Source organism: Triticum dicoccoides, chromosome 7A, assembly GCF_002162155.2.
Source record: "Triticum dicoccoides isolate Atlit2015 ecotype Zavitan chromosome 7A, WEW_v2.0, whole genome shotgun sequence".
NCBI lineage: Eukaryota > Viridiplantae > Streptophyta > Magnoliopsida > Poales > Poaceae > Triticum > Triticum dicoccoides.
Genome location: NC_041392.1, coordinates 736509069 through 736526711, shown reverse-complemented (window position 1 = coordinate 736526711; position 17643 = coordinate 736509069).

Sequence of the window (17643 nt, the reverse complement as noted above, 5' to 3'; positions counted from 1 at the left end):
GAGTGAGAACAAACCTCTCACTCGGGGGCTTAGCTGCAGCCCAGCGCTCGCCTAAGTGTTTAAAAATCCCACCGAGTGAGAGCAAACCTCTCACTCGGGGGCTTAGCTGCAGCCCAGTGCTCGCCTAAGTGTTTAAAAATCCTACCGAGTGGAGAGCCAGACTCCCACTCGGGGGCTTAGCTGCAGCCTAGTGCTCGCCTAAGTGTTTAAAAATCCTACCGAGTGAGAGCAAACCTCTCATTCGGGGGCTTAGCTGCAACCCAGTGCTCGCCTAAGTGTTTAAAAATCCTACCGAGTGAGAGCAAACCTCCCACTCGGAGGCTTAGCTGCAGCCCAGCGCTCACCTAAGTACAGGACACAACCCAGTCCGCAAGGACGACGAGGCGCAAGTCGACTGCTACCTTCTCCTTCGGAGTTACGCCACAAATACAAGGTTGTTCCGAGTGAAGATCAAGTTCCACTCGACGGATCAAACCATGAAGATATTCAACGAGAAATCAAGTTCAGATAAGGCCTAAAGGTCCCAGACCTCATATCAAAGTACTCGAGCCCTCGGCTCGGCAGAGTTTAATGGTTACAAATCCACTCGGCATTCTGAGGCAAATTTAAAGCGAAGTATAAAAGTTTTTATTCCTCAAGCGGAGGGCTGGAAGGGGCGACGAACTCGTCCAAGTCGATCCCGTCTGCAATACGAGTAGCGGCAGCGATGAAAGTCTCCATGAAGTCTTGAAAGCTGTGATTCCGGGTATTGGCAACTTGAATGGCGGCCAGCTTCTCTTCTCGCGCCTCCTTGCAATGGACGCGGACCAGAGACAGAGCGACATCAGCGCCACATCTAGCAGAAGATTTCTTCCATTCCGCCACTCGACCTGGGACTTCATTAAGTCGAGCCATCAGGGACTCGAGGTCGTTCTGAAGCGTCGTCCCAGGCCAGAGTGATGTGTCGATCCGCGACATCGCAACCTTCAGCCGGGCGAGATAGTCAACAACGCTGGCAACACGAGACTCCAGTCGGAGCACGTTCATAGCAGCCTCGTCCTTCACGAGAGAATTGGCGGGATCCAAGCCTGGCTCCACTCGACTGGTTTCCTCTTCGAAGCTCTGGCAAAACTCTGCGAACATGATTCAAGAATAAGACAGTGACCCTAAACGAGCTTGGTAACCGGAAAACAGTTGGGTCGGAGTAACTACCTTCGAGCATGATGAACAGCTTCTTGGCGAGTCCACCAAGATAAGTCTCCAGATCGCTCACCTTCCCCGCCAGCTCACCCGCTTTGTCGTGCAGAACCATCTTGTCGTTCTTCAGTCGGGTGACCTCTTGATTGGCTACCCCGAGAGCAGCTTTTAGTCTGGAGTTCTCCTGCTCAAGAGCTCCGACCGAAACCATTTTCTCTTCAGCAAGCCTCGTTTTGTCCAAGACCTCCTTCTGTGCCTCTGCAAGATCTTGGTCCTTCTTCTTCAGAGCTTCCTCCAGTTTATCTGCGGTGCGTCGAGTGAAATCAACATCAAGAATGGACAAACAAGGAAGATCACTCGACAAGAATGGAGAACCTCACCAGCCATACCTTTTTCTTCTTCTTGCGCCTTCTTCAAATTTTCCTGAGCAAGCTTCAAGTTAAGGTTGAGCTGGATCTGCTGATTCTCCAACTCAGTATAGCGAGCTACAAGTTCACAGGATTTCTGTAAAAAGAAAAAACAGTCGACAGACGTCCAAGATAAGTTGCTTCCGAGTAACTAAGAGACAATGATGACGTTTCTAAGACCACAGCCGAATAAAAAACATTCGACAGTAGTCTCGGGGACTACATCTAGTGGGTGCACTCAGCGCGCCCCCACTGTAAAAAAAAAGTCGACTGCCCGCAGTCGACCGGATACAGTTCCATTCGACATGGCCTGACCAGACCGAGTGAAGAAATACAGTTACAGCAACACAATATAAAGACTGTCAGCAGTCCACCGTAGTCTCGGGGACTACACCCAGTGGGTGCACTTAGCGTGCCCCCACTCGTCCAAGACTTGACAGACACACCCAGTGGGTGTACAGATACAAAGATCTTCAGAAAAGAGATTCTTCAAACAGCGTATCGTAACAGACCAAGTGTTGAGTCGACTGACCTGGACATTACTCTGAAGAGCCGAACTTGCGTCGTAAGCTGCTTGGTTGGCCTCCCGAGCCACCTTCACTTGCTCCATCATGATCCCTGCCTGACGTATAGCCTCTTTTGCAGCAGCCGCTTGGTCCTCAGGGACGGGGTATGCGGCAAAAAGCGAAGGCGGATCCGCAGTCGACGTCGAGGGCCGCACACTCGTCAGAGGAATGGCGAAAGTCACAGAAGCCCGAGTGGTGTCACCACCATCCCGAGCTACGGCCTTAGACGACCGAGCAGATTGGGGGGCCTTGTCAGCCGGCACCCTCCTGTTCCTCCTCACCCTCAGCGGTTCGTTGTCGTCGTCATCCGGGAGGTCGATAACATGAGGAGGAGCTACAAGGAAAACATTCAATCGACCAGAGTTGCAATAAATGTTCAGTCGACTCAAAACGGAACGCTAGTAATCGTACCAGGGTTGGAGGTGACAACATCCTCCATCTCTTGGTCGTCGTCCTTGGCGGAGACCTCAGAAGTGGCAGCGCTGCAAACCTCGAAAGTCAGTCGGTTGGCTCAATGAATCGACCCAGGATCTGTCCACGGTCGACAAAGGAAAGCAAGTTTTGTTATTACCCGGAAATGGTAGGGACATCCATCTTCATCTTGGGCAGAGCCTTGGGCGGCTTGGACGGCGTTGCACGTGGGTGCTTGGGAGCCTTCCCAGTCGGCGTAGGAGAAGAGGTCCGAGGGCGTTTCGACGACTGCCCAACAGGAGCAGTCGCCTTGCCACGTTCCCGCGCTGGATCGTGTGTGAGTTTGGATCGCCTCTCCGGGCGGGGGGTTCAGCCTCCTCCTCCTCCTCTTCGCTGGAGTCGACATCGTCGCCTCCCTCTCCTTCACCGTCGGACTCCCACTCGCCTTGATCGTCTCCGCTCTCACCTCCGCTCGCCTCCCCTTCCTCAGTTAGCTCCTGTGCCCCGTTGCGCGTCGAGTACATCTCGGCGGTCGCCTGGAAAACAACAGACAAGACAAAAGTCAATCGGCCAACTCAAAGAAGACCAATGAAGAAAACAAGATCTCAGTCGGGAGCATAAAAACATACCTGGTCCACGTCATATGAGTTGTCGAGTGGAATTACCCTCCTGGCTCCTCGGGGGTTGTCTTTGTTCCCCGTGATGCTCGACAGCCACCCCTCCAGCATCTCGTTAGTGACCTCCTCCGGGTGGATCCGAGTGGTATCGTCGAGACCCGAGTACAGCTACATCGGGTGGTCACGAGTCTGAAGCGGTTGGATGCGCCTCCGGAGGAAGACCTCTAGCAAATCCATACCAGTACGCCACCTTGGAAGAGCCAGGCAGACAGAGAAAGTCCAACTCATCTGCACAACTGAGACGCTGGAGCTGTAGGCCGGGGAAACGATCTCCGCCACCATATTTCTGGGGTTCACACGGCGTACTCAAGCCCCCACACATGACGGCATCGTTGTTACCAGCGCTAGCCCACAGTCCGTAGAAGCTTAGGCGCTGTGGCCAACACATGTGAAGTGGCGGGACAAAGTATGCTTCCGATATCGCACCGCACTTTGTCCTAACAAACGATACAACCAGACAGAACAGGCCAAAAGTTCAAATATGAGGTAAAATGCAGAAATTTCAAGCTAAATAGGGTAAGCAGAATAATTTGTGTTAAATGGGCTAATTGCTGCCACAACCGCACAACTGGAGAGTGAGAAATATGATCACTTGTTCAGTCCTTTCAAAGGAAAGGCAAACATAATGTGTATTTTGATTCTGAGCAATGTGATTATACGTGGATAATGGAAACCCTACAAGGTTTATATATTATGTTTGTGTCTAATGAGAATATAGCCAATTATATTGTACCCCAAGTTATTAATTGATTAGCATTTTCTTCTAATATTTCATGAAATGACTAATCATGATACTAAAATGCATATATTTGCAACAGAATCGTCCTTGAGACGAGGTTCAGGACCATGGTCCACCTGAACCCATGGTTGGTGCCGTTCGATCCAGCACCGGTTCCCATGTAGATCTGTGCCTAATGAGTATTCAAATTTCTTGATTTAGCCTGCACCAGCTAGCCTTTTCTTTAAAGGATTGGCTGGTACATGTCCCTTCGTTAGATCATGAGTCTAAGGGTCGAGAATTAATTTCAAGAGCTTGGCCGGTTCAATATTAGTTTTGTGTACACTGCGTAAAATATCTGTATTGAGTAGTAAAACCAAATATAGTGAAAAGAATATTTCATGTTGTTAATTGTGCTTGTACGATTTAATGCTTTTTATCTAAAATGTGGGAGAACACGGTAGTTTGATGGCGTATTTAGCTATTAGTTCGGAAACACATATCTTTCAGCTAGGCGCAAATGGGGTTTAATTTTAATTTTCCTTTTTAACAACTATAATAGAGTTGGCAAGTGGTTGCACCTGTTTTTCAGGTTATTCAACATAATAGCTCATAATGAATATTTAATTCTAAAGCGTTGTCAATGTCTACAACTGGGAAGCAATGCCGTCCATTTCAATGAAGGAGAAAAACAGATCCATTTGACAAAGGAACACAGTCAATTTAAAAAAAAATGACAACATTAGAAAGAAATAAAATACACCTCCTGTGAGGTCATACGGTTCAAACCAGATAACATTTGTGTGGATCGATGCAAGATTCATACTGTATGTCCTATGCTATCAAGCAAGCAGTAGCAATTCTAGCCTGATCAAGTGGTTGAACCCTTCGACCAAATTTTATGATGCGCGATATGCACACATTTTATTGTTTGGCTGAACCATGGCTCTATGCAACATTTTTGTATCATCCTTTCTAACTTTACATCTTTGACAAATTGTCCAGACGAGTATCTTGACTGGCACTTGCATTCTGCAAAACAATGCTGTGGTAAATATCAAGTCAACTCAATTACTTGAATTTTGTTTGCGCAATTATTGCTTCTGGGTAGCTAATCAAATTTACTTTAAACGACAGCCGCAAAATCAAAGAGGTGCTGCGAACGGCATATCTACAACTGCAATGTCCCTGTTCAAGGCTATCGCTCCAGCAGGAGCAGGTGCTCTGTGAGTGTTCCTTTTGAACCACCCTTTTTATTCCAAGACAGATCGCTGTGCTAACATGTAAACTAAATGCATAAAATTTATGAGGGGTTAGAAGTGTCATTTTAAGCTGAAAAGAATGACATTTTCTATCTTGGTATCTATCTTTGGAACACAAAATACAGAGAACGATTGACATGGACTTCCCGCCATGCGCAATCCTCTTGATACCGTTGACCCCCATAGCTATGTTAGAACAATGCAATTTGGATTACTAAGGCAGCATGGCAACAATGTGTGCTCAGCAGTACCACACTACAGGGATCACGCTAGTTGCAGATGGCAAAAGATATGCCGACGGCTTTTTACCCTAGTTCAAGTTCGCACCATCAACAATTACGTTGATGCCAACAATTATGTTCGTAACCCACTGGCATGATGGTGTGATGCCTGCAGATATGTATCATGTTGGTGTTCAGGATAGAAACCAGATAATTAGAATAATGGGATGACGAATATCGATTGCCAATCCGATACAAGTAGCAATGGTAAATCTAGCTAGTTTCCATACTTGCGTGTCATCATATGCCAAGGTGCTCACACCTGAGCAGTACGTTGTTTGAGACGATAACGAAGACACTAGATTGTTTGCTCCGTAACCAGTTATGTCTTGCCTATTGTTATCTCTTCCTTGTTCTTTAGCTAAACATTCTAATTAGTTATACTATATATAAGTTTGCACTATTCTTATACCAGGGCACGCAATCGCAGTGTAGAAAATCTCACTTTAGTCATATCAACACTTCAATTTGAATGCTTTGGTCCATTGCTTTATAATCTAAAGGAGGAACTTTTTTAAGTCTAATTCTAATGCATTGGTGTATCGTACCAAATCAAAAACATAGGGGCGATGCTGATGATTTGGAAGGAATCAGAGAGGATCGGTAGGGGTAGTTAGTAACTGAGTAAATGACATAATTGGACATTTTTAAGTGTCTAGAATACCACCCATCATAATTGTAAGTGGAGTACCGAAGACAATCTCAGCATGAAGAATGATAACTAAGTTTGGAGCTCAATTATAAACATAGTTGTCACTATAGTAAATATATGGTACACTTCTTTATAACATGGCTGGGTGTGAGGTGCATATGCAAATAAAATTACCCATTTGGTTTAAATTTGTTAATATGCGCATGTACCACCTACAATGTTTCTTATCTGGTATATTTCTATTGGCAGGTTCTCATGGGGGCAAAAGCGCCAAAATGGTTCCCTCGTTCCTGGTAATTATTGACTTATGGTTTATATTCCCCTCTTTTTGCAATATAAATATGTAGAAATCCCCAACTCTAACTGCTCTAGTACCGACTCTAGAGAAACGGTTGTGTCGTGTCTTGACCACCCACAATTCTTGAGTGCCTTCCCACTCTTGGATGATCATACTTCCACAATGTGGGACAATCCAAATCATAAGCAAAACACAGACTTCTCTTGGTGGCTAGCTCTCTCTCTATTATGGCCCTGTATTGACAATTCTACTAACATACCCATGGTAGCTATTAAGCTTCCTCAAGCAAGTACTTGCAATCATTAGATCCTTCATCCCTATCGCCACCCACTACTCTTAATCCGAAGCTAAAAATCTATTTAGAATTATTAAGTGAGCTTGACGGAGTTTCCCCATAACACCTCTTACTGACTCGAAACAATGTAACATCCAATGTTTTCCTAAGACTGCGCCAAACTTTGTAGGTGCCCAGCAATCAACTCATACTTGATGGCTGTATACCACTTGCCCTAATATAAAATGTAGAACCAACTTTGGAGAACATGTTCTCTTGTGGTTTGACCACCCACACTACTTGAGTACCTTCTAACTCTTGCGAGATCACACTCTCACAATGTGGGAGAACTCGGTTCAGCATGTACAACTACAAGCTACGTACAAGACACACACTTCTATTAGTGGCTAGTTATGTCTATTATGGTCCTCCTTTTCTCATTATACTTACAAACTCATCGTATCCAGTGAGCCTCCTCAAGCCACTACTTGCACTCATGAGATCCTCCATCCCAGTGAATGCCCAGTTCGCTTAATTCTAAATTCCAAATATTTTGACAATAGTAAATTGTGCTTCATAGAATTTCACCTTAGCACCTCTTTGAGCATCTGTGGCCGATCTCCTAAAAATCAGAAGAGTATATGGCCGAGTAAAGCTTTGTGGAGTATTTATACTCCACTATTTTTTGGCCAGACCTAGCCAAAATCTTATATTTAGTGGAGCAAAACCAAATTCGGATATGATGAACACAAATCCGAATATACATAGCCACAATCCGACACATTGACATTTTACATAGGCATCAACCAAAACATAGTGTACTTGACTAATCTAACTTAAACATAGGCATAAAGCTTACTAATCTAGTTGCTATCATGCGCGAGCGATATCCACATCTCCCTAGAGATCCCACAGATCATGGGGTCAGGCCCTGTGTCGTCGTCCTCGTCGTCGCGGAAGATCCGTCGCCATTCGTTTCGAAAGCCGGCATCATTGCCGGCTCCACTTCCGCTACAACCTCCACCGCCTGCACTTTTGCTGCATGCCTCTATTGCCATCGTTGTCCTTGTCGTCACCTCGCGGGATGATAACCTCCCCCTGGCCGCTCGTAGCTCATACCGGAGGCGCTCCGCCTGCACTAGTTCTTTCTAGATGCGGCAGAGCTCTGCCATGTAAGCCTCCTTGGAGGCCTCCCTCGCGAGCCTTTCCCTCGCCTCTCAGTCCTTCCTTGCCTCCCGCGTGTTCGCCACCCCCGGCTGAACTGGATCGAACATCAGTATCTCACCCCACTCAAAGTTCCGGCGCCCCACGGCATCGTGCAGCCAAACCGACCTCATGGGCGGTTTGCTCCACGGAATGGAAGGATCCACACCAGATCATTTTGTGGGTGTTCCGATCTATGATCTCGGACACCCACATCTCCCATGCCCCCCGTTGCACGCCGAGGTACGGCCTCTGCTGCGACGGCAGTGCGTGGAGGTCGTGGAAGTCAGCAAGCCTACTAGATGGGCCGTGCTCGAGGAAGCGTCGCGACGGCGGCGTGATAAAGATGTGCCGGCGTGGATCTACGCTGCAGATGGGCGGCGGGTTGCGGCAGCCATGGGATCCGGCCATGGCGGCACTAGTGTTGGTGTGGGAGCAGTGGGGGAGTCAGCGGCGAGATGTGGGCGGCGAGGGTTGGGGAAGAAGAGGCTGAGAGGCGTGGGGAAATTTACTCCACGGCAGTGAAGTAATTTTACTCGCCGGCTAAGCATTGGAATGAAATATATACTCCGCTATAGCATTCAGGATATCAGATAAGTCCCGGTTAGAGGGGTAAAACTGGATTTTTATTCCTCTAACTGGTTTTAGGGATATGCTAGAGATGCTCTTAGTGACTCCAAACAATGTTTTTTCGATGAATGCCGATTTTATTAAATCAAAATGTAGCATCAAGTGGATACAAACATGATGAGGAAGATCCGATATCTGCATAGCTAAGATGCGCACAGCCAAAACATCAACAGTCAGAAAAAGAAAAAATAAATACTGATATAGTGGCAAAAGTAAAGTCATATAGGACCAAAGTTATGCCTAAGTCAAAGGACCAAGTGGACCGATCCGAAGGTTATGCTGCGACCCTTGGTGGGTAAAAACCTCTCTAACTACCTGCTCCAACCGCATACACACTGCCTTGTACATTAGTTGGTACTCCGTTTGGTGTAGTGTAGACCACGTATGAAGTCTGTACATACAACGAAAAATAACCTCCAAAGAAGTAGAGTTCAGTGCATTAAAAACAAAACCTTTTCTACATAGCCAAAACGACCATAGCCAATTGACTCCAAATAATGTAAGGGACAAACGCTTGCCTAATCCTAAACCAGCCATTGTAGGTGCCAAGCACTCAGCTCAGACTTCTCTCGGTGTAATCTGGCCGCTTAGGGTAATATCAGAAGTAGAAAACATTGGGCTTAAATAGATGTATACCAACTTCTGGAAATCCGTTATGTAGTGGACTGACCACCCACATTATACACGCTCTTGGAAGATCACACTCTCACAATGTGCGAGAATACAACACATTAGAGCATGATTAATAATATAGCCAACTGCTGGCTATAACATGTTGCGATGTCATTTACTGCCAATGTAACAGCTAACACATATAATAGTTGGCTATAAGAAAGTACTACTTTGTCAACATATGGCCCACCTTCCACTCTCACAAAGCTTATTGGAGCTCGTGCTATAGCCGTCTGTAAGTCTATAGCCCGCTTCCCTTCTCTCTCCTCTTCTCTCTCTCCCAACTAAGCAATAATACGATATTTAAATCCTTACAACCCGCTTACATCATCTTATTATACTTGCTCTTAGGCACAACTAAATGCTTGGTACAAGACACAAACTTCTCTTAATTACGACGCTCTCTGTGCCATTTCACTTGCATACTCATGGTAGCTACCGAGCCTCCTCAAGCCACTACTTGCACACATTGAGATCCTCCATCCTTATTGATGCCCATTTCTCTTAATCCCAAACTAGAAATATTTCCACACTATGGAAGTGTGCTTGACAAAGTTTCCCCTTAGTACCTATTAATGACTCCAAAAAATGCGAGAGCCTGGCTGATGCTTATTGAAGAATGTCTCATTCTTTTTAGGTGCCCAACAATCAGTTCATACTTATGTCAATAGCCCCAACAATCAGTATCATAGATTGGTAATAGCATAACATTTATTATGATACGGTATCTACCTATGTTAGATTACCCACAGTGGGAGTAACATAGGCAGTAACATCACACATATCTAGATAAAATAGATGATATGGCAAGTAATAAATGTAGAAAGAGAGGAAAGTGATAACATAGCTAGTTACTAGTAGTATGAGTAACATCACACATATCAAGGCAAGATGTGTTTATAACCTAATAATTAAAATGTTGCATGTTACCACACATATGTTACTCCCCACTATAGAGGTAGTAACATAGACTAGTAACATAGGAATATTACTAGTCTATGTTACTACTCATTGTGGCTAGTCTTACTATAACCATCTCTCTCTTCTTTAATTGTCTGCCATATAAGCATGTTTGCGAGTCCCAAGTGCATGATACTGATTATGTTACCCTCACTATGGCCAGCCTAAGGATGGGAATCGCAACCTAGGCGCGTGTAGATTGGACGCAACAAAACATTTGAACCACAAAGAAAACCAATCACCGTGCTATTCTCTCTCTTGAAAATGCAATCAAATATAGCAATTAATCACCGTGTTATATCGCCATGATGGTTGGTCAACCCCATGCAAAAATTATCTCTTGCATGTTCGCATGCAGGCGGGTAGTTGGGGCGGCCTCCTTCGCATGCATGTGAGTAGCTCGGAACAATAGCCCAAAAGATGCTCGGGAGGAACGAGGCGCAGTCAATAACAAGCATGTCTAAAAAACAAGCATTTATAATTTTTTTGGAATACTTGATTTTCGTAAGGCGCATAATGCACCTGGACAGAGGGAGTACAAAATTTTGGGAATCCTCTATGTTGTGTCTATACTACCCACACTACATGAAGTCCTTCACATTCTTGGGCGATCACCCTCTCATAATATGAGAAAACTCAACCCCTTAATATTCACAAGTGGTAAGTTCATACGAGATGCATATTTCTCTTAGTATCAAGCTATCTATAATAGGGCCCTCTCTTGGCCATTATACTCTCTCATACCCGTGGTAGCCTCTCATATTTCTTATGATGCTACCGTGCCTACCTTAGCTTGGTTACATGGGAAAGGAGGGCACCCTATTTTCACATGTACAAGACAACTGGATTGGTGCCAAGTGGAATCCGTCCGAACTCTACACCACTACTCTAAAAGTTCTCTACAAATATCTTGTACATAGAGTTCTCTATAACTTTCAATGAAGCATGACCAATATTTATTCTGGACCCTTGCATGGCAAAAATCTACACTCCCTCTGTTTCTAAATATATGATGTTTTGGCAGTTTAGTTTGAACTGCCAAAATGTCTTATATTTAGGAACAGAGGGAGTATATGATATCTAAATATTTCTAGAACTTTTTATCTTCTCCATGCAGATTACTCTCATATATTCCAGATAAAATATCTTGGTCGTCATGAGAGATCAAAAATATTTCAGAATGTTTCAAGTTGCATCTCATATATATTTTTAACAACGTTGTTTGTACTGGTGCAAAAACTAAATCGTCGTCTATTTCTTTGGTCATGCAGGGGATCATATGATATTCCTCATTTTGAACTTAGTCGAAGTAGTTGGGCTTGTGCTTACCTTCAAGCCATTCCTGACCGAACAGAAGCAATATTATTCTAGATAGTAACTTGAAACCCACCAAGAAATGGAATACTGTCAATACGAATTATAATGATGTTTTTTTGAAAGATGTGTTCAATGATGCGTGTGTGTATATTTGTGTTGTTATAAATATTCAGAAGAGGAAATCATAGTGATGATTGTATTTCATTGTAATATCCATAGAGTTTTAAGCGTTACTTGAAAAATATCATTGGAATTGTTTGGCAAGTATGTAACTTGTTTGTAAACACTATACTTGATTGATTATTCTAAAGTAGTCCCTAGTCGGAATTCATGTGAGAACACGTATGATTGTAAGAATAGCACATGTATTGCTTGATGGCCATGTTTTCCTGTTCATGGGCATGGAGATGTCGAACAGATAATGTTAGCACATGAAGTGAATTTGGGGTTGGAAACACCGAACTTGATACACATCGATCTATTAGAATGTGTATTTTATGTCCTTAGACCCTAGATCGTCCTATGTACATCAGATGTGTAGTGACTTACTTGTGTTAACAAATAGTACTCCGTTATTTTGTAGTTAAAAAGGTTGCTTTCTTGTTTTTCATGATGCATGCTCTGAGGCACATGGTCAGTCAAGATGAGATTTCCCCCTCTCTACAGGGAAAGATATATCTTGGACCCTAGAGTAAACTAATCCACAAATGCATGACCATGCTAATTAAGTTTAAGACATAACCGAGTAAACAGACCATAGAGTAAACAGGTCCATAAATCCATAAATGCATGGCCATGCTATTTAAGGTTAATACCTAACCCACTCTGCATCGTACATTAACTTTGGCACACCGATTTCCTCGGAGCGTCACTCGGGGGTACAGAGAAAAAGAACGCCAGGCTTGTCGGCTCAGCCGGTGAGAGAGGAGGGTCCCTTCCTGCTCAATGGTCTTTGCTCTACCATCGAAGATGGCGCAGGAAGCTGCATTTGCCTTCTCGCGTGCTGTCCCGCGTGATCCAGTGAGGCCTTGTCTGTCTACCGGTATAGTTTGGTTCGTGCCAGGTTGTTTTGCTCTCGTCAGCCAAGCAATCGCGTCCGGCCTCCTCGGCATGTCATGGTTGGCTTCGCATGCCCTCTCCAGGTGCTCTACTGCTTGTGCACTTGACGTTCTACAAATGTGCGGACCAGTCATCCGGTGAACACAAGGGGAGGAGAAATGGTCTATTTAGCCAGATGGAAAGTAAGGGTCGGCGAGTGAGTCAGCATGGGCAAGCAGACTGTAAAAAGGCTTTGACACTAGTACAAGAGTATTTCTCACCTACACAATTGCTCTTGATGGAGCTGATGTTTTCTTGTGTGTTCACAATTACATGGACAGTGAATTGTGTGAGAGGAAGGAAAAGAGAAGTGTGGTGTAGAAGAGGCGGTTGAGAACAAGTGTGGCTCTGTTTTTTTTTTCGAAAAGGGGGGCTCCCCGGCCTCTGCATCAGAGTGATGCATACGGCCATCTTATTAACCAAATAAACAAAAGGACCAACAAGGTTCCAAAGTCTCCAACTGAAAAAAAGAAAAATGCAGCTCACAAGAGCCTAAAAGGCTAGATACACAAACTAGCCAGGATAAGACGCCACAACCGGCTGGCTAAACATAGATAGGTAAACTAATTGCCTATCCTATTACATGACCGCCATCCAAACCGGTTGAATATATCCCGAGCTACCATCTCCCAACGGATAGATCCAGTAACCAAATGCTCTCTGGCCTCCATCGGAGTGAGTAGCGACCACGAACGGATCAATGTTGTAGCTCAGAAAATAACCTGCAAAAAATGAATCCGTGATGTTCTGTTAAAAACCAAATCATTTCTGCAATTCCAGATAGTCCACAATAAAGCGCAAACTCCAACCCGAATATGTCTTGCTAAGTCAGGCTCAACCCCATTAAGCCATGTCCCAAATAGTGTGTTGACAGAATTCGGTGGAGTAATATTAAAAGCAATATGGACCGTCCGCCAAATACCTTTGGCCAACGGGCAATCAGAGAATAGATGCTTAATCGTCTCATCCCGATCACAGAAACTACACCTCGTAGGTCCTGTCCAATTACGCTTTATCAAGTTGTCCTTTGTTAAAATAACTTGTTTATGGACAAATCACATAAACACTTTAACTTTTAAAGGGACTTTGACAGCCGAGACAAACTTGGAAGTTGAAATAGAGTTCGAATTAATAATATCAAGATACATTGATTTAACTGTAAATACTCCAGATCTAGTCAACTTCCAGCGTAATCCATCGGGTTGGTGAGAAAGTTGAACCTCCATTAGTCTCCTAACTAGATGGAGCCATTCTTCCCAACGATTACCCGCTAAGGACCGTCTAAACTGAATATTAAGGGGGATAGATTGAAATACCATTGCCACGAACACCTCACGTCGTTGAGCAATCCGATATAAAGATGGATATCGAATGGCTAAAGGTGAGTCGCCAAGCCAAGTATCCTCCCAGAAACGTGTAATTGCACCGTTTCCAATAACAAACCTCATCCTATTGAATATTTATTGTTTGACTTTCATTAGTCCTTTCCAGAAAGGCGAATCAGACGGCCTGACTGTGACCTGGGACAATGTTTTAGTCTGGAGGTACTTGCTGCGAAGGACCTGCGCCCACATGGCCTCAGTCTCGGAGGAAAGCTTCCACAACCACTTACTAAGAAGGCATCTATTCTTAACTTCAAGATTTTCAATACCAAGACCCCCTTGGTATTTCGGTCGACAAATGATGTCCCATTTAGCAAGCCGGTATTTTCTTTTAAGTTCATCACCCTGCCAAAAGAAACGTGACCGATAGAAGTCCAGTCTTTTCCTAACACCAACTGGGACCTCAAAGAACGATAAGAGGAACATAGGCATACTCGTGAGCACCAAATTAATCAAGATCAAATGGCCTCCGTAATACATGAGCTTACCCTTCCAGCAGCTCAGTTTCTTCTCAAATCGATCCTCGATGCACTTCCATTCTCTGTTTGTCAGCCTACGATGGTGAATCGGAATACCAAGGTATGAGAAAGGTAAACTCCCCAACTCGCACCCAAACAATTGCCTATAAAACTCCTGTTCGTCTTTGGCTCTACCAAAGCAAAACAACTCGCTCTTATGAAAGTTAATCTTTAACCCGGTCAATTGTTCAAAAAGGCATAACACTAGCTTCATATTTCTCGCCTTGGCCAAATCCATAAAGATGATTGTATCATCAGCGTATTGAAGGACGGATACACCTCCATCAAGAAGATGAGGTACCAAACCACCCACTTGACCATTCTCCTTAGCCCTTCCTATCAAAATTGCTAACATATCCACCACAATGTTAAACAGGATAGGGGACATCGGATCTCCTTGTCTGAGGCCTTTATGTGTCTAGAAGTAATGACCTATATCGTCATTCACTTTAATTCCCACACTCCCTTTTTGCGTAAAGGATTCAACCTGTCGGCGCCAGGCTTCATCAAAACCTTTCATACGCAATGCCTGTTGGAGGAATGGCCACTTGACCTTATCGTACGCTTTTTCGAAATCCACCTTAAAAATTACTCCATCTAATTTTTTGGAATGGATTTCATGGAGCGTTTCATGAAGAACAACCACCCCTTCAAGGATGTTTCTGTCCGGCATGAAAGCAGTTTGGGATTGTTGCACCACAGAATGCGCAATCTGTGTGAGCCTATTGGTCCCGACCTTGGTGAAGATTTTGAAACTAACATTGAGGAGGCAGATCGGCCTGAACTGCTCAATTCTCACAGCATCCGTTTTCTTAGGGAGCAATGTGATAGTTCCAAAATTCAAGTGAAATAATTGAAGTTGTCCAGAGAATAGATCATGAAACATAGGTAGTAAATCCCCCTTAATGATGTGCCAGCACTTTTTATAGAACTCAACCGGGAACCCATCCGGTCCGGGAGCCTTATTGTTTTTCATTTGTGCAATAGCATCAAACACCTCCTTCTCTGAGAATGGGGCAACCAGGATATCATTATTGGCATCAGACAATTGAGGTACATCCTCAGTCCTGGACTCATCGAGGACACACAATTATCCTCCGGAGGTCCAAATAACTGTCTATAATATTTGGTAATATAGGTTTTGAGATTATCCTGACCTAAAATAGTACCCTCACCCTGTTCAAGTTGAAAAATCCGCTTCTTTCTATGCTTACCATTAGCAATAAGGTGAAAGAATTGAGTATTCGCGTTCCCTTGGACCACTTTGCGGACCTTGGCTCGCAAAGCCCACTTCAATTCTTCTTCACAGAGAAGTTCTTTCAACCTCTTCTCCGCCTCATTTTTAACCTGGAGCTCAGGAGGCAGCAAAATCGTGGATTCAGCTTTTAAGTCCAGGGCCTGTACAAGAGAAAGGAGCCTATCCTTTTCGATCTTATACACCCTACTGAGGTGCTTAGCCCAACCCCGCAAGAAACTTCTCAAATGCCTAATTTTATTCTGCCAACGCTCGACCGCTGTCCTACCTCCTACACCCTTAGCCCATTCCCTGGCTATGAGGTCTAAGAACCCCTCACGTTCGAACCATGCCATCTCAAATGAGAAAGTGTTTTTGTTTCCCATATGGTTCGGCTCTCCTGAGTCGACGAACAATGGTGTGTGATCGGAAATTCCCCGCGTGAGAGCTTGCACCGTAACAAGAGGGAACTTCTGTTCCCACTCCACGCTCGCGAGAACTCGATCAAGCTTTTCATATGTCGGGTTTGGCAGAGTATTAGCCCAGGTAAACTTTCTACTAGAAAGCTCTATCTCCCTCAGATCCAAGCTTTCAATAATGGTATTGAACATAAACGACCACCTGCCGTCAAAGTTATCATTATTTTTCTCCTCTCTCCTCCTAATGATATTGAAATCATCCCCGACCAAAATCGGAAGCTGCTCGGACCCACAGATTCGAACAAGGTCCGCCAGAAACTCCGGTTTAAGCTCCGGCTGTGCGGCACCATAAACCGCAACCAAAGCCCAGTTGAACCCATCAACTTTAGACCTAACTCGAAACTTTACCGCGAAGTCGCCCATTACTACACTCCGGACTTCAAGGGAATCACATCTCACACCCAGTAAGATACCTCCCGATCTTCCTCGTGGAGGGAGGCAATGCCAATCGAAATCAATACCACCCACAAGAGAGGATAGAAACTGCGGCGCAAAATTATCTCTACCGGTTTCCGATAGAGCAATAAAATCTAACCGATGTTGCAGAGAAGCCTCAGCAAGAAACCTTCTTTTAGCCAAGTCCTTCAGACCTCTGCTATTCCAAAAGATTCCTTTCATATTTTGTCATGAAATTTTTTAGTAGTCTGAATCCTAGCACTCCTACGAACTGCAGAATCGGGATAAATCTTCCGTTTCCACTTACGCTTTGGCTTAGTGGTCTCTGTCGCCCGGTCCTCATAACCGGGCTCAACGGAACTAACAGCTGCAACATCTAGGGGCACATCATCGTCCTCCGACTCATTATTACAAGGTGCTAGATCCGCACACGGATTATCTAGCACTCTAACCCCTAACGCATCAATCTCTTCATCATTCATGGGTTTAACCGCTGCAAGATTACGAATAGTCTCTAAGACACGCTCCGCCTCCAAATCTAACATATCATTCACCGAATTGAAGATCTCACTATCAGTAACACCTAGTGAAACTCCTAATTGGTTTGCATTATTAATAATCTCCTTATGAGAAAAATGCAATAAAGAATTAGATATGTTGACAGACATACCAGAAGATATCGCAGCATCGTGAAGCTTGGCCGCCCTCATAGTGCACCGCTGCTGCATATCATCCACCTCCGGAAGCTCCTGAACGCGAGCACTCATCCGTCTCCCCGTCGAGACCGGGTCCGGGATCCTGCCAAAGGCCACTACCTCCTCTCTAGTAAACAGAGGAGGCGGCTGCGGGCTCCCAAGCCCCTTGGACAAGTGCCCCATGGGTAGGGCAAGAGACGGGACATCCGGGGCCACCTGCCCGCTCCCTCCTCGTGCCCCATCCCTCGGCACCAAGTGGCGCGCCGGCGTCATCGGCGAGACGGTCCTCCTGACCGCCGCAGAAGAAGGAGGAGTCAGGGCCACCTGCCCTGAACCC